At 39.5% G+C, this 26,442-nt stretch overlaps 1 pseudogene; it reads right to left on the bottom strand.

The window, feature by feature from the left end:
- The window catches only part of LOC124985630 (melanoma inhibitory activity protein 2-like), a 74,754-nt pseudogene extending 55,658 nt beyond the window's left edge, over positions 1-19,096 (bottom strand).
- Positions 19,097-26,442: the final 7,346 nt, after the last annotated feature.

Here is a 26,442-nt window from a genome sequence, read left to right as displayed (position 1 = left end):
TTCAAGTAATGAAATAGAAGAAGTCATCAAAAGCCTACCAACAAAGAAAAGTCCAGGACCAGATGGGTTCTCAGCCGAGTTCTACAAAACTTTTAAAGAAGAGCTCATTCCAATACTCCTCAAAGTATTCCATAAAATAGAAGAGGAGGGAACCCTCCCAAACTCATTCTATGAAGCCAATATTACCCTGATACCTAAACCAGACAGAGACACATCGAGGAAAGAAAATTTCAGACCAATATCCTTAATGAACATCGACGCAAAAATTCTCAACAAAATTTTAGCAAATCGCATACAAAAACATATTAAAAAGATAGTGCACCAGGATCAAGTGGGTTTCATCCCAGGGATGCAAGGTTGGTTCAACATCAGGAAATCAATAAATGTCATTCACCATAACAATAGACTTAAAGTCAAGAATCACATAATTATTTCGATAGATGCAGAAAAAGCATTTGATAAAATACAGCATCCCTTCATGCTCAAAACACTAGAAAAAATAGGGGTAGTGGGAACATTCCTTAACATTGTAAAGGCCATCTACGCTAAGCCCATGGCTAATATTATTCTAAATGGTGAAAAACTGAAAGCATTCCCTCTAAAAACTGGAACAAGGCAGGGATGCCCTCTTTCACCACTTCTATTCAATATCGTCCTTGAAACTCTAGCCAGAGCAATTAGACAGACCAAAGAAATTAAAGGGATACGAATAGGAAAGAAGAACTCAAACTATCCCTATTTGCTGATGATATGATTGTATACTTAGAGGAACCAGGAAATTCCACCAGAAAACTCTTAGATCTCATAAGTGAATTCAGTAAAGTAGCGGGACATAAGATCAATGCACATAAGTCTAATGCATTTTTATACATAAGCGATGAATCTTCAGAAAGAGAAATTAGGAAAACTACCCCATTCACAATAGCATTGAAAAAAATAAAATACTTGGGAATCAATCTCACAAAAGAGGTGAAAGACCTCTACAATGAGAACTACAGAACACTAAAGAAAGAAATTCAAGAAAACCTTAGAAGATGGAAAGATCTCCCATGTTCTTGGATAGGAAGAATTAATATTGTCAAAATGGCCATACTACCAAAAGTGCTATACAGATTTAATGCAATTCCAATTAAAATCCCAATGATGTACCTTACAGAAATAGAGCAAGCAATTATGAAATTCATCTGGAAGAATAAAAAACCCAGAATAGCTAAAGCAATCCTTGGCAGAAAGAGTGAAGCAGGGGGTATCGCAATACCAGATCTTCAACTCTACTACAAAGCAATAGTAACAAAAACGGCATGGTATTGGTACCAAAATAGAAAGGTGGATCAATGGTACAGAATAGAGGACACGGCCACAAACCCAAATAAATACAATTTTCTCATACTAGACAAAGGGGCCCAAAATATGCAATGGAGAAAAGATAGCCTCTTCAACAAATGGTGCTGGGAGAATTGGAAATTCATATGCAACAGAATGAAACTAAACCCATATCTCTCACCATGCACAAAACTAAACTCAAAATGGATTAAGGATCTCAGAATCAGACCAGAGACCTTGCATCTTATAGAAGAAAAAGTAGGTCCAGAGCTTCAACATGTCGACTTAGGACCAGACTTCCTCAACAGGACTCCCATAGCACTAGAAATAAAAGCAAGAATTAATAACTGGGATAGATTCAAACTAAAAAGCTTTCTCTCAGCAAAGGAAACTATCAGCAATGCGAAGAAAGAGCCTACAGAGTGGGAGAAAATCTTTGCCAATCATACTTCAGATAGAGCGCTAATCTCCAGAATCTATAAAGAACTCATAAAACTCTACACCAAGAATGCAAGTAATCCAATCGACAAATGGGCTAAGGAAATGAATAGACACTTCACAGAAGAAGATCTACAAGCAATCAACAAACATATGGAAAAATATTCAACATCTCTAGTAATAAGAGAAATGCAAATCAAAACCACCCTAAGATTCCATCTCACCCCAATTAGAATGGCGATTATCAAGAATACAAACAACAACAGGTGTTGGAGAGGATGTGGGGAGAAAGGTACACTCATACATTGCTGGTGGGGCTGCAAATTAGTGCAGCCACTCTGGAAAGCAGTATGGAGACTCCTTAGAAAACTTGGAATGGAACCACCATTTGACCCAGCTATCCCACTCCTTGGCCTATACCCAAAGGACTTAAAATCAGCATATTACAGAGATACAGCCACATCAATGTTCATAGCTGCTCAGTTCACAATAGCCAGATTGTGGAACCAACCTAGATGTCCTTCAATTGATGAATGGATAAAGAAACTGTTGTATATATATACAATGGAATATTACTCAGCCATAAAGAATGATAAAATTATGGCATTTGCAGGCAAATGGATGAAACTGGAGAATATCATGCTAAGTGAGATAAGCCAATCTCAAAAAACCAAAGGAAGAATGATATCGCTAATAAGTGGATGAGGACACATAATGTGGGGTGGGAAGAGTTAGTGTTAGGTTTAGAGTTAGGTTTAGGGAGGGGGGCAAGAATGGAGGAAGGAAGGACTGTATACAGGGAAAAGAGGGGTGGGAGGGGTGGGGGGAAGGGAAAAAAATAACAGAATGAATCAAACATTGCCCTATGTGGGTTTGTGATTACACAAATGGTATGCCTTTGCGCCATGTGCAGGCAGAGAGACAGCATGTATCCCATTTGCGTACAATAATAAAAAAATAAATAAATAAATAAATTAAAAAAAATAATAATCAAATATGATTTAGAAATCCAAAGTCATGAATAGGAGTCAGATTTAGTATTTCAGAAGTTTTAGTAAAAATATGGTATTTTTTACTAGTTTTTGAAGATGTTCGCTTTAAATTTTAAAGTTATTCTTAGCATCACTTGGATGTGTGCACATCTAGTCCAGTAAAAAGAGATGGAGGATGACTTGCAGACCATCAAATATACTCTAAAAAGTTTTAACATAGCTACACATAACAGTTTTTGGTGTTCAAGAACACCAAAAGTCAAGCTTAAAACTGTAGAACTTAGAGATGAATAGACAAAAAGTTTCTTAATGGCTAGGAAGAATAAAGTAAGCTAAAGTTACACAAATGTATCTTTTCTTGAGAAGTTGGTGCATTGATATTTTTACAGTTTCAAAGGCTGAATTGTTTTATATTACGATTCAATGGAAATTATTTTTCCTGGGGTGTTCTGGCTATATTTGGTTTACTACATTTCTTCTCAATTTCTTTTATTAGTAAAATCTAATTTGAGAAGTGGAATTTCAGCTGAATGTAGTGACACATGGCTGTAATTTCATCTACTCAAGAGGCTGAGGCAAGAGGATTCCAAGTTTGAGTCCAGCCTCATAACTTAATGAGACCCTGTCTCAAATTTAAAAAATAAAATAAAAAAGGCCTAGGGATATAAATCATTGGTAGAACTCTCCTGGGTTCAATCCCCAGCACCCCTCCCCCCACAAATGTGGAATTTGAATTAAATATTAAGCATTTTACAAACATATATTTCCTTGACAATTTAGCTAAAAGGAGATGAAAGAGGCTAGCTCACACTCAATCTTTGAGTACTGCTATAGCTTGGATCTGGAGTATCCCCCAAAGACCCATGTGATAAAGGGTTGGTCTCCATCCTCTGACTCTATTGGGGAGTTGCAGAATCTTTAGGAAGAGGAGCCTACAGGGAGGCATTTCGATCATTGAGTGCATTGTCATGGAGAAGATAATGGATCCTGGACCTCTTTCTCTTCCTCTCTTTCTTTGCTTCGTAGATGCCATGAGGTAAACAGTCTCATTCTATCACATGCTACCTAATGTAATGTTCTGATTTTTTCCAGTCCCAAAACCAACATAGTCAACTGACCATAGTCTATGAAACTGTGAACCAAATTAAACCTTCCCTCATTTCAAGTTATCTCAGGTATTTTGTTACAGTGATGAATAGCTGGCTAACACTAGTCCTTGATTTATTGGGAGGAGACTAGAATTCCCATTTGAAGTCAGATATTAACCAGTAAGACTTTAGAAAAATCTTCTAACTCTTTTGGACTGAAGTTTATTGATCTACAAAATTGGAGTGATTGGTCTATATGATCTCTAATATCCTGTCCTGCTCTAAAATGCTGTGATTTAATTAATTAAAAGATCTACTGGTAGGTCCATTGCCCCCATCTCTACCCTTCCACTCCCCACACCCACAATTATTGTGCCAGTTTGTCATTCTCATAATTTTAATTCTATCTTCGGTGTAGGTAACTATTACATGTCTAAACTTAATCTCTCACTTAGGCTTCTGTGATAGTCCATGTTACTTGGTTGTCCACCACAAACTCAAGTCATTTAAAACAAGAGTATCCAACAATTCCCACAACAAATGTGCCTCATCTTTCAGCCTCCCTGACCTAGTACACTGATTCCTCCAACCACATAATTGTTCTGCTTGTTGGGCTTTTAAGGGCACCAGGACATCAGAGCTGCTTGTCCTCATTGTTTGCCTACCAGTCTTTGAAGAAGGACTGTTCTTTTGTCCAAGTACAAGTATGATTGAGAGTAACAGTGCTTGAAGTTGAGATTCCCCAGGTCCTCAAGCATGTAGACAAGTGCTGTATCACTGGACTACATCCATAGAGATTAAAGTTGAGATTCTATGTTGTAGAGTGCAAAGAGCAATAATGAGCAAATTCAGAACCTGACTCTGTCTGTAGTCAGTTACTGGGCATATTGGGAGTTAAAGTCTGACACATAGGAGAAATAGTCAATCCCCTTCAGTAAAATTTTCAGAGCATTTCCTGTACCTAAAGTCCTTGTTGGCCTTTTTCTCACCTCTCTCTGCACTCATACAGACTGAGCAGAGTGTCCTACCCTGCCTGGTATATCTCCTATTCCCTCTGGAACTTGTTGGGCCACTAAACTGAAGCAGAGGCTGGATTACTAATGAATGAAAACAAGATATTCTTCTCCACTTAGGCCTAACAGTTTAAAGCCCGAAGTATATAATTTTGCTAAGGGAGAGTTAAATGACCCAAAGGGATCAAACATCATTCAGAAGGCAACAGGGGCCTTGACAAGAAGGAGAAAGTCAAAACTAAGAACAAACTGCAAAGATAGCAGAACAGAAATCAAGAAGGAGGGTCAGTAAATTTAAGTGAGTCCATAAAGTTTATATCTGGGGTCACCTTACAATTCAATTAACATTCTTAAAGAGTTCTCCCTATTCCAAAAGTAAAAATAAAGAAAAAGAAAAGAAAGAAGCAAAGGATATGAAAAATCTAATGTAAAAGGCTAATATGCATTTTATTTTATTGTATTTTACTTTTTGGTGAAAACTAGTTTTGTTGTTAAATTAAGTGCATAGCACTCATCTAATTCCATTGGTGTAGTCTTTAGCACCATAAGTAATGTGCTTTTAAAAATATTTATTGATACAACTAATATGCATGCAACCATCTAAGTGTACAACTCAATTAAAATAATTTTAATTTAAAAATGTTTAAATCACACCAAAAAATTCCATTTTACTCTCTTTAGACATAATCTATTCATACCCTGGTCCCAGAAAACCACTGATCTGTTCTCTCTCATTAGGGATTATTCATGCTTTTTCTAGAATTTCTTATAAATGAACTAAAATGATTTGTATCTATCATTTCTGGGTTTTTTTTTTTCACTTAGCAAAATATTTTTTGAGATTTGTCCAGGTTGTTGTATTTGAGTATATATCATTGTATGATTATGCTCCAATTTACTTATCAATCAGCCTGTTAATAAATATTTGGAGTCTTTCTAACTTGGATTTATGAACATCTGTGTACAGCCTGTGTGAATATATTATTTCATTTCTCTTGAGTACATACCTCAGAGTGGAATTTTATAAAGAAACTTGATAAGAAGCTCCAAACTGTTTTCCAAAGTGGTTGAATCATTTTATACCCCACTAGCAGTGTATGAAAATCATAGTTGCAACACATCCTTGCCTTGATATTTTTGTTCCTTTAAATTCCATCTAGTTTTAAAATTCAAGACTAGGGATATAGCTCAATAGTACAGCATTGGCCTAGCATGCATGAGGCCCAAGGTTTGTTCACCAGAACTGAAAAAAAATCTAATATGTGCATTATTTTAATTTTTCCTTTCCCTGATAATGATATTGAACATTTCTTCACATGCTTACATCTTCTTTTGTAAAATGTTTATTAAAATCATAGTCTGATGCAGTAGCTCATACCTATAATCCCAGCAGTTTAGGAGGCTGAGGGAAAAGGATCACAAGTTCAAAGTCAATCTCAACAACTGAGGGAGGCCTGAAGCAACTTAGCAAGACCCTGTCTCAAAATAAAAAACAAATGGACCTGGGCACATTCCTATAATCCCAGCAGCTCAGGAAGTTGAGGCAGGAGGATCACAAGTTCAAAGCCAACCTCAGCAAAACTGAAGCACTAAGCAAGTCAGTGAGACTCTGTCTCTAAATAAAACACAAAATAGTGCCGGGGCTGTGGGTCGGTGGTCAAGTGCCCCTGAGTTCAATCCCCAGTACCAATAAATAAATAAATAAAATCCTTTGTTCACTTTTCTATTGCGTTTTCATCTTCCTTAACTCTCTTATAAATACCAATTTTGTCAGTTTTTTAAAAATGTTCTACAAAGACCATTGCATCATTGACAAATGTTTACAGTTTGGGCTTTCACTTTCCAGTAGGTATAACTCACTTATTTTTCTTACCTTATTTCATTATCTAGAACTTCTAGCAAAATGTTCTCTCACTATAAAGACACTATAATAAGTACATTCATCATGTTTCTAACTTTAATGAGAAAACTTTACTGTTTTATTATTAAGTATGATGCTTCTCTTCTGTATGTCTCTGATGGCTATGCTTTACTCAACTAATATAAAAATGTCCTTCTGTTGTTAGTTTGGTAGGTGTAGCAGTTTGGAATTCTTGCCAATAAATGTAAGGAAGGTCTAAATTTCTCCTTTAAACACTATCTTGAAGGATTTCTTAGGATTTAATTTTTGAAAATAAAGAAATGTGATGTTTTCAATAAGATTTAGAAACTGAAATGTGATGTTTCTAATTTGATTTATAACGTGAAGAAATATGATATTTGGGCATAATTTATTCCTGTTAAATGCTATGAAAAACAAACAAAAAACCCTCAAATCTAATGGCTATAGATCTATAGTGGAACAGGATGAGTTGATATATACCTTTAATTCCAGGGACTCACAAGGCCGAGGCAGGAGGATCACTAGTCCGATGCCAGCCTTAGCAATTCAGCAAGGCCCTAAGCAACTTAATGAGACCCTAAGCAACTTACTGAGACCCTGTCTCAAAAATTAAAAATAAAAAAGGGCTGGGGATGTGGCTCTGTGGTAAAATGCTCCTGGGTTCAATCCCCAGTAATCCCTCCCCCCAAAAAGAGTAGGTGTATAGACTATAGAATTTTAACTTGTTTCCTGAAGAGAAGGTCCAAGTAAGAGAAGATCTTGCAAGTCCTGGAGATCAAACTTCAGATTATACTTGTCTATAGTAATGGCTCTAATGAGCTAGTCTGTGGGTGATTAGAGTGGCAAATCATATAAGGGACTATGAAACCTGAAAACTTCCTGATTTATTCGAAGGAACCTCTGCAGGACACAACCTTTAGACAGTTGGGCTGCAGAGACGTTGAGTGCCTGGGTAGAAGCACCCAAGGTCATCACATACAGATGCTCAGGCTCACAGGTGCATTCATGCCCAGCAGCCCAGGAAGCCATCACACCTACACAGAATCTCCTTTCTTCCCTGCAGTCCACTCCCTTCTCCGACCCTCCTGCAGTTCCGGACACTTCTACAAGGGCATTTACTCCACCCAACACTCCCTAATGCCTTTCACTAGCCGAGCAACATCATTATTTAATCAGAACAAGGCAAGCCTTCCTTCAGAACCCTTACTGCCCCCTGCAGGAAAGCTGTCATGGTCATTGTACCACTTCCTGATGATCATGAGAACAGAGCTCACAAGGAGCAGCCGGAGCAGAGTTCGCACAACTCAGGGCAGCAGATTTTTGCTATCTATGCAGGATTTTTACTCTGCAGTGAATTTTTCTGAGATACCCAAGTTCTGTCACTTTGACTGCTAATAGTAGAAAAGTTAGGGGATCTTTTTATTAATATGATGTTAATGCCAATAACTAATCAAAACCAAGTTCCTAAAAAAAATCTCACACAAGTGCTCTCACAGAATAGAAAGTAGTTCTCCTGTGAACTTCAGGACAAAAACATATCACAAGCACTTCCTAAGTGCCAGGCATTGTGCTTTGCAAATATTAATTCATTTAATCTTCTTAGTATGATTATCTCACTAAAACAGAGGAGAACTCTGATGCATAGCCAGGTTAAATTTCTTAGTTCATTTTCTGCTCCTATAACAAAATACCTGAGATGGGAAATTTTCAAAGAACAAAAATTTCTTTTTGCACCACTCCAGAGACTAGAGAATCTGAGAACAAGGTGCCAACATTTGGTTAGTTGAGGAGGGCTGCATTCTTTGGAGGGCAAGAGCAATGTTGCCTCATACAGCAGAAAGCTGAAGAGCAGCTAATCTTTTTAATAAAAGTCTTAATCCCATCCAAGAAGAAGGGATCTTGTTGGCCTAATCACCTTTTAGAGACCTCTCCTCCAAATTCTGTCACATTGGCAAAACCTGAATTTTGGAAGGGGCACATTCAAATCATTACACCAAGTAATTTTTCCAAGATCACACAGGGCTAGAAGGTGCTGAACCATGAACAAATCCAGGCAACTGGCCTCTAGTCTGTGATCTTGAGTACTGCATTGTGCTTCCTTTTATTTAAAAGAAAGAGAAATATCACTGGGTAGAGATATACCTAAGTCCAAACCACATGTTGCACAGCTGTGCTGTAAACAATCCAGAGAACATTCTGGGAAGCTTGCAAATGCAGCACTGGTCAGGCGATAGGTTATTGTCCAGGTACAATCTCATACCAGTGAAGGGTTGGCAGCCGTTGCCCTACACTATGGTCTGAAGCAATTGTCTAAATTCTTCTCTTAGAACATGACTGTTCCTACTTACTCAGGGTATGGTGACAGTAGCCAGAGCAGCATCATATGTGTAAAACTGAAATCACTAACAAAGCGGAGGTTGAAATTGTGGGAAGGAGGTCAAGCATTATATTCAAAACTTGAGGCAAGAATAAAATGAGATAAGACACATTCATTTGCAGTAGCCAAGAGACTCTAGGAGTGAGAGGGAACTGCTTAGGGAGACCAAAGAGTGAGCGTGTGTTGGAGCTTCTCTACTACTACAGAGTCGACTACTGAAGCTTAAAGTATCTGTCGTGAGTTTGGAAAGAAAGGATATGCATTCATGTGACTGGAAGTACAGCTCAATCATAGAGGATTTGCTTAGCCCACACAAGGATTTAGGTTCAACCCCCAGGAAAACACACACACACACACACACACACACACACACACACAGAATATGCATTCAATTCATTTCCAGGGTCAATGGAACTTTGCAACTCCCAAAGGACAGCCACAGCAGCATTTTCTGGGGACTCCCAGAATCTCAGACCCCACTAAGATCTACTTACATCTACCTGCATCTTAACAACCACTCCCAGGAGATTCATGCTTGCTAACTTTTAGAGTTGGAAAGTGTTGTTCAGAGACTGGATCAAAGAGGAATAGGTTGAAGCACCAAGATTTTGGCTAGGATGCTACTGAAGTGGTCCCAGGGAAAAAGGGACACTTGGGAGGAGAAAGGAACAAATGCCCTATGTGGGACATCTGTGGCATAACTATTGCCACAAATGTCATTTGCTTTAATCCAGTGAGTTTTTAATCATCCCAGTTTTTTGGAAGGAGAATGTAAGTTTCAAAGACAATAGTTCATTTTCCCAAAGTTACACAAGCAGGTTAAGAAATTGCAATTTAAACTCAGACTTCAGGAACTGCGGGTGTAGCTCAGTGGCAGGTAGAGTGCTTGTCATGTCTACACAAGGAGCTGGATTTGACCTACAGCACCACAAAACACAAGCCAGCAAACAAACCAAAACAACACCCAGGTAAATCTGCACCTAAACCTCCCTTGTAGGTCCTTCCATTTCCATGAGAAATTATAAAGGCACAAGCTAATGGGTGCACCTAACTCTGGGACTCCTGGTGCCTATTAACTTATCATAACTCATTTCTTATTTCCATTTTCATTCATTATTTCTCTTCTTTTCATACAATGAACATAACTCAGAATCTAGAACAATCTTTATGTAGGCTTCATAAACAGATACAATTTTTAAAGTTTAAGACAACACAAAAGGTCTTGGAAAATTTTGCAAAGGAAGCAAAACTAAAATGACTGAGAAAACTCCTGTTTGTAGTACCTGGATTGGGAAAGTCAAAGTGTGGCAATATCAGCAGAGTATCTCGGTGCTCTACCACGGAGCTACAGATTAAGGATCTGAAAGATGCTATCTTCAGACTCTCTTTTTTTTATATTGAAATCATCTTTATTTATACAATATTATCCTCAGAATTCTAATTTAATTAAGCTTCGATTGGAGCAAAAATATAATAACTAAAAGCAGTTATTTAAACTAAAAATAAGAGCTAAGTCATACTTTGAAGAGAGATCAAAAATATTGTCAGGATTCATGTTGTGGTTCTGGATGTTCAATAGCAGGCTCATTTGAAGGTGGAATCAACCCTGAAGTTCCTACTACTTCTACTTTCAGAATGTGGGGGTAGGGGGGAAAAATTCAGCTCTTGTCGGAGGATAATGAGGAAAACACATCAGTGAATAGACATTTTGCATTGGATTAGAGGCGGTTCTCCTGATCCTGATGGTCTACCATAATTAGAATAATATCCATCTTACCTTTGTAGAAGAGAAGGTGAATCAGAATATGTTCAGCCTGATGGAGGGATCATCATCTTACCTTCTGGTTCCCGTGGCGATGACAGAGGCCCAGTGTCAGCAGGTGCTCTATGAGGATCATATCATAGATTGATTCTCTTCTTTCATTGCTAATCTGATGGTCCAGAGGATCCTCTGGGTCTCTTGAGCCTCTTCCTCCTTCCCCTGGATGTAAAGGTGACAATCTGAGTAGACCCTTCTTTTTCCAAAGGAAAAGCTCTCATTTCACATGAAGGTCCACTCAATGGTGAGGGACCATATGGGGACTTCCCTCTGGCAAATGCTGTATTCGAAACATCAAGTGCATAAGGATCTTCTTCTAAAAGTTTTTTTTTTTTTTTTTTTTTTGGGTGCTGGGGATCGAACCCAGGGCCTTGTGCTTACAAGGCAAGCACTCTACCGTCTGAGCTAACTCCCCAGCCCCTAAAAGTTTAAATTTAAACTTCATTTCAGTTAATTTTTGTCTGTTGTGAGCATTTACTATCTTTAAATACTTGAGGTTTTTTCAGCACTCCAAGCTGCCAAGGCATCATCACGTGCTTTTTTCTCATAGGAAATACTCTGCCTCTGGTAATAATGAACGGTTGCATCCAATTCTTCCTCAAGATCTTTGACTCGCTTTCTATAGGTCTCCAGTTCTTTAGCTGCATGGCTGATCTTTTTATCAACTTCGGAAAACCTTTCCTCTTCCTCTAACTGGCACTTTTCCTCTAAATTTCCTGTGGAGTTTCATTCCATTTTCTTGATACTGTTCCATCTTTACTTTAAATTTCTGTTGAAGCTTCTGATTCCCATTTTCAAACTGTGTATTTTCTGACTGCAAAGATGCTTGTTCAGTCTGAAGATTTTTAATATGTTCTATAAGATCTTCTTTTGTTTTCTCTACTTCAGATAGTAAAGTACAAATTTGACTTCTTTCTCCTTCTAAGGTTTCTAAAGAGGCATTTAACTCAGCAGCATAAACCAGTTCCTTCAAAGATTCTTTTGGCTGATTATCTAAGTGAGCACCAATTTCTTATTCACTCTTCATCTCCAGCTCCAAGTTACCATCATCTGTTAGGTCTTCTCCAAGCACAGGAGCCTGATCTTTCATCTTTAGCAAGCGTTCAGTCAGAGACTTAATGTGATTTTCTTTATCACGCAGAACTTGTTCTGCTGTACTTTAGAGTCTTCAAATGTTATTTTCTGTTTATTAAGATCACTCACTTTTTCCTTCCATACTTCAGCTTCTTGTAAAAGGTGTTTCTGACTTTCCTGCAGTTGGGAATTTTCATTCAAAGCCTCTTTTAGGTTTTCAAGATGGTGGACTAGAGGGTGGCTGCATTTCATGTTGCTCCAGGACTCAGGATTCAAGAAGAAGAGATATTGAGAGACTTGGGACCAACTCAAAGCCACTGGGTGAGTCTCTCCCCTTGCGGAGGTGTCCTGGATGGGGCAGTAGTCCCAGAATGCAGGGAACTTTGTGAAGTAGAGTTGCTCAATGAGACACCCCTTCCCCCACTGGAGCAGTGAACTCAGACAACTGGGAGCATCGTAGAGGAGGCCGCTCAGCACGATGCTGGGACTCGGAGCAACCACCGTGGCTCCGGGCGACTGCCCAGAGGAGGGGGTGCGCAGCGAGCTGTTTGGACTCAGAGCGACCGCTCCTGAACACCGGGTGGCTGCCCGGAGGAAGAGGTGTGCGGCGGGGTCGCTGGGACTCGGAGCGACTGTACAGGTCTCCAGGTGGCTGCTCAGAGGAGGGGCTGCATTGTCAGGTGATTAGTTGCAGAGCAGGGTCCCAGGACCAAGGCGGCTTCTTGGTGGAAGAGCCACACAGGGACAAGCTGAGGGGTGGAGCAAAGTTTCCAGGACTGCGGGCAGATTCTCTGAGAAGGGGCAGCCTAAGGAGACTCATCTGCGAAGGGTGAGGCTCCCGGGCCCAGGAGGTAGGCCCGGGCCCCTGGGAATGTTGCAGAGGAAGGCTGCCCAGCCCAGGCGGTAGTTGTGGATTGAGGGGAACCTCTAGGATGGGAACAGACCAGCGAGACCTCCCCACCAGGTGAGTCTTCCGTGCCGGGTGAGGTTTTCCCACAAGGACGGTAAAACCAGAGACACAGGCCCAAAGAGGCCTTGCCTCAGCCCTCAGCCTAGTTCCCCTTTGGATGACCATTGGTCAACAAGTGGAGGCACCTCTGCCCACTAGCAGGAAATATACCCCACCTGAAGGCCACCACCCCTAGAGAGGCAGCTTCCTTGTGGAGCACCGCATTATCAACTTCCTCCAAGACTTCAGGATACTGAAGGATAAGAGGAATATACTAGCAATCTTCAGGGACATTATAAGTCAATAGAGGAAATCTGCAATATCTTAATGACCCACTGATTCCTGAACAATATGAGAAAACAAGGGAAGAAAATGCCCCAAACAAATCTAGAGGTTACATCAATAAAATCCAATGACAGCATGGCAGAAGAAATGACAGAAAGGGAGTTCAGAATGTACATAATTAAATGATCAGAGAAGCAAATGAGGAGATGAAAGAGCAAATGCAGGCATTGAACGATGAGATGAAAGAGCAAGTGCAGGCATTGAATGATTGCACCAATCGACAGTTAAAAGAGCAAATACAAGAAGCAAAAGATCATTTCAATAAAGAGTTAGAGATATTGAAAAAAAACAAACAGAAATCTTTGAAATGAAGGAAACAATAAACCAAATTAAGAACTCCAAGAAAGCATAACCAATAGGATAGAACAGCTGGAAGACAGAACCTCAGATATTGAAGACAAAATATTTAACCTTGAAAACAAAGTTGAACAAACAGAGAAGATGGTAAGAGATCATGAACAGAATCTCCAAGAACTATGGGATATCATGAAAAGGCCAAATTTGAGAATTATTGGGATTGAGGAAGGCTTAGAGAAACAAACCAAAGGAATGAACAATCTATTCAATGAAATAATATCAGAAAATGTCCCAAACCTAAAGAATGAAATGGAAAATCAAGTTCAAGAGGCTTATAGGACTCCTAATACACAAAATTACAACAGACCCACACCAAGGCACATTATAATGAAAATACCTAACATACAAAATAAAGACAGAATTTTAAAGGCTGTGAGAGAAAAGAACCAAATTATATTCAGGGGGAAACCAATATGGATATCAGCAGATTTTTCAATCCAGACCCTAAAAGCTAGAAGGGCCTGGAACAACATTTTTCAAGCCCTGAAAGAAAATGGATGCCAACCAAGAATCTTATACCAAGCAAAATTTACCTTCAAATTTGACGATGAAATTAAATCCTTCCATGATAAACAAAAGCTAAAAGAATTTACAAAAAGAAAGCCAGCATTACAGAACATTCTCAGCAAAATATTCCATGAGGAAGAGATGAAAAACAAAGAAGCAAATCAGCAAAGGGAGGAATTATCCTAAAGGAATTGTCAAATAATAAAATTTAAAAAATGAGCCAAATGACCAGGAATACAAATCATATCTCAATAATAACCCTGAGTGTTAATGGCCTGAACTCATCAATCAAAAGACATAGACTGGCAGATTGGATTAAAAAGAAAGACCCAACAATATGTTGCCTGCAAGAGACTCACCTCATAGAAAGTGATACCCATAGACTAAAGGTGAAAGGATGGGGAAAAAATACCATGCACATGGACTCAACAAAAAAGCTGGGGTATCCATCCTCATTTCAGATAATGTGGACTTCAAGCCAAAGTTAGACAGAAAGGATAAAGAAGGACATTTCATACTGCTTAAGGGAAGCATAAATCAGCAAGACATAACAATCATAAACATCTATGCCCCAAACAATGGCTCATCTATGTATGTCAAACAAATCCTTCTCAATTTCAGAAACCAAATAGACCACAACACAATAATACTAGGTGATTTTAACACGCCTCTCTCACCACTGGACAGATCTTCCAAACCAAAATTGAACAAAGAAACCATAGATCTCAATAACACAATCAATAATTTAGACTTAACAGACATTTATAGAATATACCATCCAATAAAGAATGAATACACTTTCTTCTCAGCAGCACATGGATCCTTCTCTAAAATAGACCATATATTATGCCACAAAGCGAATGTTAGCAAATACAAGAAGATAGAGACACTACCTTGTATTCTATCACATCATAATGGATTGAAATTAGAAATAAATGAAAGAGTAAAAAACAGAAACTACTCCAACACCTGGAGATTAAACAATATGCTATTATATGATGAATGGATAACAGAAGATTTTAGGAAGGAAATTTAAAAATTCTTAGAGGTAAATGAGAACAAAGAAACATCATATCAAAATCTCTGGGACACTATGAAAGAGTACTTAGAGGAAAATTTATTTCATGGAGCGCATTCAATAAAAGAAGTAAAACTCAAAAAATAAACGACCTAACACTACAGCTCAAAGCCCTAGAAAAAGAAGAACAGACCAACACCAAAAGTAGTAGAAGACAGGAAATAGTTAAACTCAGAGCTGAAATCAATGAAATTGAGACAAAAGAAACAATACAAAAAATCGACAAAATAAATAGTTGGTTCTTCGAAAAAATAAACAAAATTGATAAACTCTTAGCCACACTAACAAAGAGAAGACGAGAGAAAACCCAAATCACTAAAATTCGGAATGAACAAGGAAATATCACAACAGACATGATTGAAATACAAAACATAATTAGAAGCTATTTTAAAAATCTATACTCCAACAAAATAGAAAATTTCGAAGACGTCAACAGGTTTGTAGAGACATATGAATTGCCTAAACTGAACGAGAAGGACATACACGATTTAAATAGACAAATTTCAAGTAATGAAATAGAAGAAGTCATCAAAAGTCTACCAACAAAGAAAAGTCCAGGACCAGATGGGTTCTCAGCCGAGTTCTACAAAACCTTTAAAGAAGAACTCATTCCAATACTTCTCAAAGTATTCCATGAAATAGAAGAGGAGGGAACCCTCCCAAACTCATTCTATGAAGCCAATATCACCCTGATACCTAAACCAGACAGAGACACATCGAGGAAAGAAAATTTCAGACCAATTATCCTTAATGAACATCGACGCAAAAATTCTCAACAAAATTTTAGCAAATTGCATACAAATATATATTAAAAAGGTAGTGCACCATGATCAAGTGGGTTTCATCCCAGAGATGCAAGGTTGGTTCAACATCAGGAAATCAATAAATGTAATTCACCATATCAATAGACTTAAAGTTAAGAATCACATGATTATTTCAATAGATGCAGAAAAAGCATTTGATAAAATACAGCACCCCTTCATGCTCAAAACATTAGAAAAAATAGGGATAGTGGGAACATTCCTTAACATTGTAAAGTCCACTATGCTACGCCCATGGCTAGTATCATTCTAAATGGTGAAAAACTGAAAGCATTCCCCCTAAAAACTGGAACAAGGCAGGGATGCCCTCTTTTCACCACTTCTATTCAATATCGTCCTTGAAACTCTAGCCAGAGCAATTAGACAGACCAAAGAAATTAAAGGGATACGAATAGGAAAAGAAGAACTCAAACTATCCCTATTTGCTGATGATATGATTATATATTTAGAGGAACCAGGAAATTCCACCAGAAAACTTTTAGACCTCATAAGTGAATTCAGTAAAGTAGCAGGACATAAGATCAATGCACATAAGTCTAATGCATTTTTATACATAAGTGATGGATCTTCAGAAAGAGAAATTAGGAAAACTACCCCATTCACAATAGCATCGAAAAAAATAAAATACTTGGGAATCAATCTCACAAAAGAGGTGAAAGACCTCTACAATGAGAACTACAGAACCCTAAAGAAAGAAATTAAAGAAAATCTTAGAAGATGGAAAGATTTCCCATGTTCTTGGATAGGAAGAATTAATATTGTCAAAATGGCCATACTACCAAAAGTGCTATACAGATTCAATGCAATTCCAATTAAAATCCCAATGATGTACCTTACAGAAATAGAGCAAGAAATTATGTAATTCATCTGGAAGACTAAGAAACCCAGAATAGCTAAAGCAATCCTTAGCAGAAAGAGTGAAGTAGGGGGTATCGCAATACCAGATCTTCAACTCTACTACAAAGCAATAGTAACAAAAACGGCATGGTATTGGTACCAAAATAGAAAGGTAGATCAATGGTACGGAATAGAGGACACAGACACAACCCAAATAAATACAAATTTCTCATACTGGACAAAGGTGACAAAAATATGCAATGGAGAAAAGATAGCCTCTTCAACAAATGGTGCTGGGAGAATTGGGAATCCATATGCAACAGAATGAAACTAAACCCATATCTCTCACCATGCATGAAACTAAACTCAAAATGGATCAAGGACCTCGGAATCAGACCGGAGACCCTTCATCTTATAGAAGAAAATGTAGGTCCAAACCTTCAACTTGTTGGCTTAGGATCAGACTTCCTTAACAGGACTCCCATAGCACAAGAAATAAAAGCAAGAATCAACAACTGGGATAGATTCAAACTAAAAAGCTTTCTCTCAGCAAAGGAAACTATCAGTAATGTGAAGAGAGAGCCTACAGAGTGGGAGAATATCTTTGCCACTCATACTTCAGATAAAGCACTAATTTCCAGAATCTATAAAGAACTCAAAAAACTCTATACCAAGAATGCAAATAATCCAATCGACAAATGGGCTTAGGAAATGAACAGACACTTCACAGAAGAAGCTCTACAAGCAATCAACAAACATATGAAAAAATGTTCAACATCTCTAGTAATAAGAGAAATGCAAATCAAAACCACGCTAAGATTCCATCTCACCCCAATTAGAATGGCGATTATCAACAATACAAGCAACAACAGGTGTTGGCGAGGATGTGGGGAGAAAGGTACACTCATACATTGCTGGTGGGGCTGCAAATTAGTGCAGCCACTCTGGAAAGCAGTATGGAGACTCCTTAGAAAACTTGGAATGGAACCACCATTTGACCCAGCTATCCCCACTCCTTGACCTATACCCAAGGACTTAAAATCAGCATACTACAGTGATACAGCCACATCAATGTTCATTGCTGCTCAATTCACAATAGCCAGATTGTGGAACCAACCTAGATGTCCTTCAATTGATGAATGGATAAAGAAACTGTGGAATATATATACAATGGAATATTACTCAGCCATAAAGAATGATAAAATTATGGCATTTGCAGGCAAATGGATGAAATTGGAGAATATCATGCTAAGTGAGATAAGTCAATTTCAAAAAACCGAAGGACGAATGATCTCGCTGATAAGTGGATGGTGACACATAATGGGGGGATGGAAGGGTTTAGTGTTAGGGTTAGAGTTAGGGTTAGGGAGGTGGGCAAGAATGGAGGAAGGAAGGACTGTATACAGGGAAAAGAGGGGTGGGAGGGGTGGGGGGGAAGGGAAAAAATAACAGAATAATTCAACCAACATTACCCTATGTAAATTTATGATTACACAAATGTATGCCTTTACTCTATGTACAAACAGAGAAACAACATGTATCCCATTTGTTTACAATTAAAAAAAAAAGAAAACCTCTTTTATTGCTACCTGAAGTCCTTCTTCATTCATTTGAAGAATTCTGAAGGTTGTTTTAGCTTCAGCTACTTGTGATTTGAGGGATTTTGATTCCTCTTCTAGGGACTTTACCCATTTTGCTATATCTGCCATCGATTCATCCTGTTCAGAACATTTAGATTCCTCTTCTTTTAGCTCTTTTTCTAGAGAGAGTATTTTATCCTCAAGTTTAGATTTGGAACAATTCAGCATTTCATGTATATCTCCAAATGTTGCACTTCTTTTGATGCCTTCTCACAATTGGCATCCTTTAAAGATAACTGTAAACCTTCCTGCTCTTTTTGAAGAAGGCTAACTTTATCAAGTAGTTTACATTTTTCTTCAATTCATTCAGAAAGTTTTAGAGCAAGCTTTTTTCTCTTTTCACATAAAGCCTGCTTCTAACAGACTGAACACTTCTCCACAAAAACAAGATAACAGTAAAAAAAAATCCAATAACTGTACATTTTACCAGCTCCCGACAAAAGGTATCAGGATCAGGGCCTGGTCTTCCATCTTCAGGCAATGCTGGCACAACCCTGAATATTTTTTCCAGACCCAGGTCCCAGTAAGACTGAGGGGCGGCCCTTGGCCCCTCCATGGAGCCAAAACTACTTTGGCAACTACATCCTGCCCAGTCACGAAAACTGGCTGCGGACACCAGACTTTGGGTGGGAGCCCAAACCTGCACCTTACGATCAAGCCCATCACTAGGAACAGAATGCCTGAGGTGGGTGGGGAGCCAGGGAAACCGGCCCCTCCCCCTCTGCTATGCCCCGCCCACCATCTTTGTGACCTCACTGCCCTCGGTGACATTCCTGGCCCCTCCCCTCCGCTATCTCAGCCTTTCTTATTATGGCCTTGACCCTGAATTCACCCCCCCCCCCACCACTTACCCGCCCAGGAATGGAGAGTGATACCTGACCTTCTCCTTTGGGTGGCAGCACTTCTCCCACCCAGCTGCTGCTATATAGGCTCTGGTCACATTTTCAGCCAGGGAATTCCTGTTGTGCCTGATCTGTGTGGCAGGCCACCAGGAGCCAAACAGGACCAAAGTCAAGACACTCTGACAATATGAAATATCTGTAATTACAGCCTGTCCCTTGTACCTACACTTTTGAGCACTGTCCAAAGAAGTATTGTACCTTTAGTAATAAATTTATAGCTAAATTGGAATCTCTTAGAACTTCTCATTTGAAATAATTCTGTTTATCAGGCTGTGATGACACGGTCTTAGCAATGACAAATTCTGCACACATGAAATTTATAATGCAGATCTAGGTTTTGGGAATGTTTTGCCTTGCTCTTAGTAGGAGTCTAACCTAAGACATACCTAAAATGATCACCTTTGCTTTATGTTTATTTTTCTCTTATGTCGTCAAATGTATTAAGTAGGACCAATTTGTCAGTCACTCATTCATTCGTTTATTCGTTCATACAAAGTCTTAACCAACATTTGTCAAATGTCAGTTCAGGCACAGGCTAACCCATGGGACAAAAAGAAAAACAATACAGACCCTACCCTCCAAGAGAAGGAAATAAACCGGATGCTGTGGTGTATGCCTGTAACCCCAGTTGCATGGGAGGCTGAGGCAGGAGGATCATGAATTCAAAACCAGCCTCAGCAATTTCTTGAGGCCCTAAGTAACTCTGTGAGATCCTGTCTCTAAATAAAATACAAAAAAAAGGGTTGGGGATGTGGGGATGTGGCTCAGTGGTTAAGTACCTCTGAGTTCAATCCCGGTACTGAGAGAGAGAGAGAGAGAGAGAGAGAGAGAGAGAGAGAGAGAGAGAGAGAGAGAGAGAGAGAGAGAGAGAGAAGAAAATAACATTCAATAAGTGTCAGTTAATTCATGCCAGGCATTGGCCTAGAAAGACAGAACTGGTAACATATAATTAGGATAGAGTTTAAAAGGTTCAGAAAGTCATTCAATATTCTGTGGGCATGTCAGGAAGGGAATGATGACGTGTCTTGGTACCTGCAAACATAGGCATTAGGGCTAGGGATGTAACTCAGTGGTAGAGAATTTTGCTAGTATGCCTGAGGCCCTGATCATCAATGCTGAAAACAAATGAACATTCACAAATAACAGTTTATCTGCTCTGATTTTGTGATCTGGGACTGCTCTTTCCTCCAATACACAGGAGCCCCTCAGTGAGCATTGCTTTGTTTCCTTCTTCTTCTTCTTCTTCCTCCTCCTCCTCCTCCTCCTCCTCCTCCTCTTCTTCTTCTTCTCCTCCTCCTTCTTCTTCTTCTTCTTCTTCTTCTCCCCCCCTCCTCCTCCTCCTCCTCCTCCTTCTTCTTCTTCACCAGGGATGAATACAGGGGTGCTTAACCACTGAGCCATGTCCCCAGCCCTTTTTTACATTTTATTTAGACACAGGGTCTCACTGAGTTGCTTAGGGCCTCACTAAGTTGCTGAGACTGGCTTTGAACTTGCAATCCTCCTGCCTCAGCTTCCCAAGCCACTGGGATCACAGGCATGAGCCACCATGTCCGACTTTGTTTGTTTTCTTAATTACTTATGTTAAAATTTATTTATCTCTTGCTTGAGTGGTTAATACACCTAGATGGTTCAAAATAGTATACACACACACACACACACACCAAGGTATACTATCTCTCTAGGTAACTAGTTTCTCACAGGATTTTTCTATGTTCATGTATATACAAAGAAATGCAAATGCTCCTAATTACTCCCCTCCTTTCCCCTTTCATGCATAAAATGTGGCACACTGTCTACAATACTCTGCTTTTCATTAACAATATATCCTGAACAATGACCATGTCTGTGTTTTTCTTTATTGCCACATTATACTCCTTTTGGTGAATAGGCCACAGTTTACTTAACCAGACCCTATGGATAATCATTTGGGTTATTTAGTCTTAAGTCTTTTGTTCTTTAGTTTATAAATATAACCTTTTGTATGCACACAACTGTATCTGAAGATTAGTATTCAGAAATGGGATCGCAGGGTCAAATGCATTTTTGCTGTACTGGGGAGGGACTCATGGGCCTTGTAGATTTGAGGTAAGCACTCTCCCAATCCTCAGCACTTTTAATTTTATTTTGAGACAGGGTCTCACGAAGTTGCCCAGGCTGGTCTCCAATTTGCAATCCTACCTCTGCTTCCCCAGTAGCTGGGATTACAGGTGTGCACCACAGAGAATGCCTTCAATGTGTTTTTAATGGGATTAAATACTGTATTTATAAGGCATCCTCTATGGGGTTAGTACCACTTTGTAATCCCACCAGCAATACATCTAAGTGACTGTTTCCTCAAAACTTGGAAGTAAAAGGTGAAATCTGTTGTTTTAATTTGCTTTTCTTTGATAATGGGAGGGTATGAATGCTCTCTCATTCCTTCAAGGGTCATTTGTATTTACTTTTCTGTAAACTACTCATGTCCTTTTCCCGTTTTATCTTTTGGATTTTCCTTTTTTTTTTTTTTTTTTTTTTTGGCGGTACTGGGGATTGAACTCAGGGCCTTGTGCTTGTGAAGCAAGTACTCTACCAGCTGAGCTATCTCCCCAGCCCTAGATTTTTCTTTTCTAAGAACTTATAATACTTTATAATAGTCCTGCGTCTGTGGCATAGTTTCCAACGTCTTTTTCTCTGACTTGCCATTTTGCTTTTTTGACTTTCGCTTACAGTGATTGTTTTGTATGTAGTAAGAATTACCATTTAAAAAAAAATTTTTGTAGATTTTGGATTTTGAGTGATAATTAAAAAGGCTTTTCCCACTCCAAGGCTGTAGAGGGATTTACTGGACACCATTCATAAAAGAGTCAACCAATCTTTTGTCCCTAAGAGACAGAAATGCTGTACCCACTCTACATGTCACAGACAATGCCCCACTGGCTCTTGAAAACCCTATTGTTTTCACTTTGAATTTTAGTATTTTTTTTATACATTGGATTAGTATTAGTATTACTATTAGTATTCTTTAAAAAACAAAACCAAAAAAACCCTACTTCTAAGTCATTTAAATTCCTTCCTTCAGTCTGAGTCACTTGTAAAAGCCACAACTGTCTCTCAGCTCCACCTCTGCCAGCCTCAGCAATTTAGTGAGGCACTAAGCAACTTAGAGAGACCTTGCCTCAAAAGAAAAAATAAAAAGGTCTGGGAATGTGGCTTTATGGTTAAGTGTCCCTGGGTTCAATTCCTGGTGTGTGTGTGTGTGTGTGTGTGTGTGTGTGTGTGTGTGTATATATATTTAAAATCTGATAAATAATAATTATATCTACTTATGGGGTACGAGAGAACTACACCTTTTTAGAATTAGTTCTTTGTCATTACTACCTAGTAGTTATAAGAAAATGGATTATTTTTTACTGCACTTAATCTATTTTTCTGAACCAATTCATTTGGCAGGGGACCGATACCAGGGATTTAACCCAGAGGCGCTTAACCACTGAGCCCTTTTTCAAAAAATTTAAATTTTGAGACAAAGTCTTGCTAAGTTGCTCAGGGCCTTACTAAGTTGTTAAGGCCGACTTTGAACTTGTGATCCTCCTGCCTCAGCTTCCTGAATCCAGTGGGATTACAGGTGTGTGCCACCTCACCCAGTTGAATTAAAGTATTTTTAAACTTCCCACCTGATCAAAGTAATATATGGCCATTGTATGAAATTTGAAAGTTACAGAAAAGAGTAAAGAAGTAAAAAAAAAAAAAAAAAAAAGAAAAAAAGAAAAAAAAATCATCTATAGTCCTACCAACCCGAGGCACTGCTAACCACTGCTAACATTGGGTATATTACTTTCAACACTCTTTTTTCTTAAATTGAAATACCTCCCCCCCCCCCACCCGCTGGCACCAGGGATTAAACCCAGTGGTGCTCAACCTCTGGGCCACATCCTCAGCCTGTTTTTTATTTTTTATTTTTTTTAGGATAGGACTAGGTGTTGCTAAGTTGCTGAGGGCCTTGCTCAATTGCTGAGGCTAACTTTGAACTTGTGATCCTCCTGCCTCAACTTTTGGAGCCACTGGGATTACAGATGTGCACCACAGCACCTAGCTTGAAATACCTTTATTATTTTTCCTGACAATATTAGAACAAAACAAAAGATTAAAATATGATAGATAAATCTTCCTCCCCGGACCAGTTTTTTATTCCAAGAGACCAAGAGACCAAGAGGGGCAAAAAAAGTACAAATCAAGGAGTTGTCCCATCAAGTACTTAAGGGAACAATTGGGACATGAAAGGTACCAGTGTCCCACAGTAGCATAAGCCCCCCAGGGCCAAGGCAAGCAGCTCCCTGGACTCAGACCTTCCTATAGCTTGGCCAGTAGGTGTCCAGGGGCATTGTTGAGTTTTGGCTGAGAGAACACCTGTCACAAGAATGTCAAGGCTTACCAGGAAGCACTCGGGAGATTGTGAATGGTTCTAGGTTCCACCAACATTTCACAGTCCCCTCAGCACATAGATCTCTTGCTGTCTGTGAATAACATTTGAACCTGACCCCTGGGAACTGCTGATTGTGGACTATAGTCTGGAGAAAATGAGGAGATGGGCTTAGATCTTGAGAAGATTCCCTTAAAATGCATCAACCTGAGATGATATTACTCAGGGCTTCAAACAAGGAAGAACACATCTCCTCAGACAAGATAAGGGAGGTTGCCCCTGCTGGCAAAAAATAATTCGTGGAATTGAGAGGTTTGGAGTACCCACATCCATCCAAATGTGTCCAATGCCCCACCTCAATTCACAGAGTCCCTGCTTTCTTCATCAGAAGGTTTCCCCAAAGTTTACAGAATAACTGGTAAGGCAGTAAATTCAACATGTTCTGTAGTTCTGCAATCCACTGGTTCAATTTTCAAGCCTTTGGGGGGCTGTCTGAGGAGGTATTAGCCCTGCAGCTATAAGAAGCAAAGGGTTCTTTTAGGGCAGTTATTAAAGATCTCTGGTTTTCTGACTATGCTTTGAATCAAAAATCACAAGCCCTGAGCATAAAGTTTTCTTTTTCTAAGCTTTTTGTGCAGCCCAAATAGGTGTCACGTGTAGGGGCTCAAACCCAGGAAATAAGGTTCCATGTTAGGAAGACACAACATACAGTTAGGATAGTAGACATGCTTTATTCAGAGGTAGTAACAGCCTCCAGCTTCAACTTTAGCCTGAGGCAGTTCCATTTTTACCCTCTATTAGCCTCCATTTTGTCCCCAAGTCTTTTCCATAGGCCCTTTTTATATGCCAAACAAAGAAGGCACACTGCCAACAGGTTACATTAGGGGGTGCATGCTCACAAGTTAATGTTTATAACCTGGAGTCTACAAGCTGAATCAGAGTGTTTCCGGCCTTGACTAACATAACAGCTGATTCCCAGCCTGGCTACACACTAAAAACATAACATAGCAAAGCCTCGGCGAGGAAACCTGACTGTAGGCATTTTGGTTGTGCCCCAACAATAGGCAAGCTCACTCCCCAGTCCTTATGGGCCCCATTCCCCTCATTGTTTCTTCGAGAGGATACTTTTTTTTTCATGAAGAATCGTCTTCATTGTTTGCACACACAGATAATAACCAGAGTCACTTTGTTGGGGGTACTGAATGCTATGTACCTCCAAGATCCCATTTCCACCCAGATCCCATTTCACTGCTTTCAGATCTATCTTAGACAACCAATCCTAGAACCCCACTGCTATGGTCTGCATGTACGCCCTCCAAAATCATATTGAAATCTAATCTCCAACGTGTTGGTAGCAAGAGTTGGGATCTCTGGGAGGTGACTGGGTCATTCGGGTGGAGCCCTAGTGAATGGAGTTATTCTCCTTATCAAAGAGGCTGAGGGAGCTTGTTTGGCCTTCCACCATGTGAAGATACATGGAAGGCACCATTCATGAGGGAAAAGCCCATTTCTGACACAGAATCTGCCAACCGCTTGATGATTGAACTGTGAGAAATAAACTCTGTTGTTTTACTCAGTCTACAGCATTTTGTCATGGCAACCCAAAGTCACGAAGAGTCTACCTCTGAGAGTTGTTTCCTGGAGCTGCTTCTGGCACCAATTACTTTACCTGTCAATGTTCAATCAAAAAGAACAGAAACCGTTCTAGATGTTTTAAACAGAAAGGGATTTAATTTACGGAACTGGACACTTTAAAAACTGTTGGAGGCCAGGTGGGGTGCAAACCTATAATCCCAGGGGCTTAGAGGCTGAGAAAGGAGGATCACAAGTCCAAAGCCAGCCTCAGCAATTTAGCAAGGCTCTAAGTAACTTAATGATGCCCCAAGCAACTTGGTGAGAATTTGTTTCAAAATAAAAAATAAACGACAACAAAAAAAGGGCTGAGGATGTGGCTCAGTAGTTAAGCACCCCTGGTTCAATCCCAGGTACCTCTCCCCAACCCTCCCCCCCCCACACCAAAAAAAGAAAAAAAAATTTAAAAACTGCTGGAAAGACTAAAGGAACACAAGTCAGGGAAGCAGGTGTCAGTTGGCAGGTTCATCATGGCAGCTGAGACAGACTGGGGACATTGCTGCCACTTGTTTCCTGGTCAGAACCCCACACTGGTCACACACTAGCAGCAAGAGCCGGGTGCTGTAGCAGAGCCTCAGATGAGCTGTGCTCCTCACATCACGACTGCTCCTGGCTTCTGCATTTCTTTGCTTTTCAAATAATTCATGACTACCTGTCTTTGACAGAATGAAAATCCTAGAACCCTGGAGGCAAGGGAATCTGGGAAATATAGTACCCGGGCATCCCGGGAAAGCAGCAATTAGTGGTGGTGGAAGATAAAAAGAGGGAGAGAGGGCTGGGGGTGCGGCTCGTGGGTAGAGTGCTTGCCTAGCTCACCTAGGGCCCTGGGTTCATCCCCACATCCTCAAACACTGGGGGAAAAAAAAAAGCAGTGGGGAGGGGAGAGAAAGCCCTGAAAGTCTAACACATCCAATTAAAAACGTTTATAAGTCAGGAATCCAGCTTTCTTAACTCATTCTTCCTGTGGAA

This window comes from Sciurus carolinensis, chromosome 5 (assembly GCF_902686445.1).
Source record: "Sciurus carolinensis chromosome 5, mSciCar1.2, whole genome shotgun sequence".
In the NCBI taxonomy this organism is placed as follows: domain Eukaryota; kingdom Metazoa; phylum Chordata; class Mammalia; order Rodentia; family Sciuridae; genus Sciurus; species Sciurus carolinensis.
The sequence above is the reverse complement of the archived record's forward strand: the minus strand, read 5'-3'. Positions and strand labels throughout refer to the sequence as shown.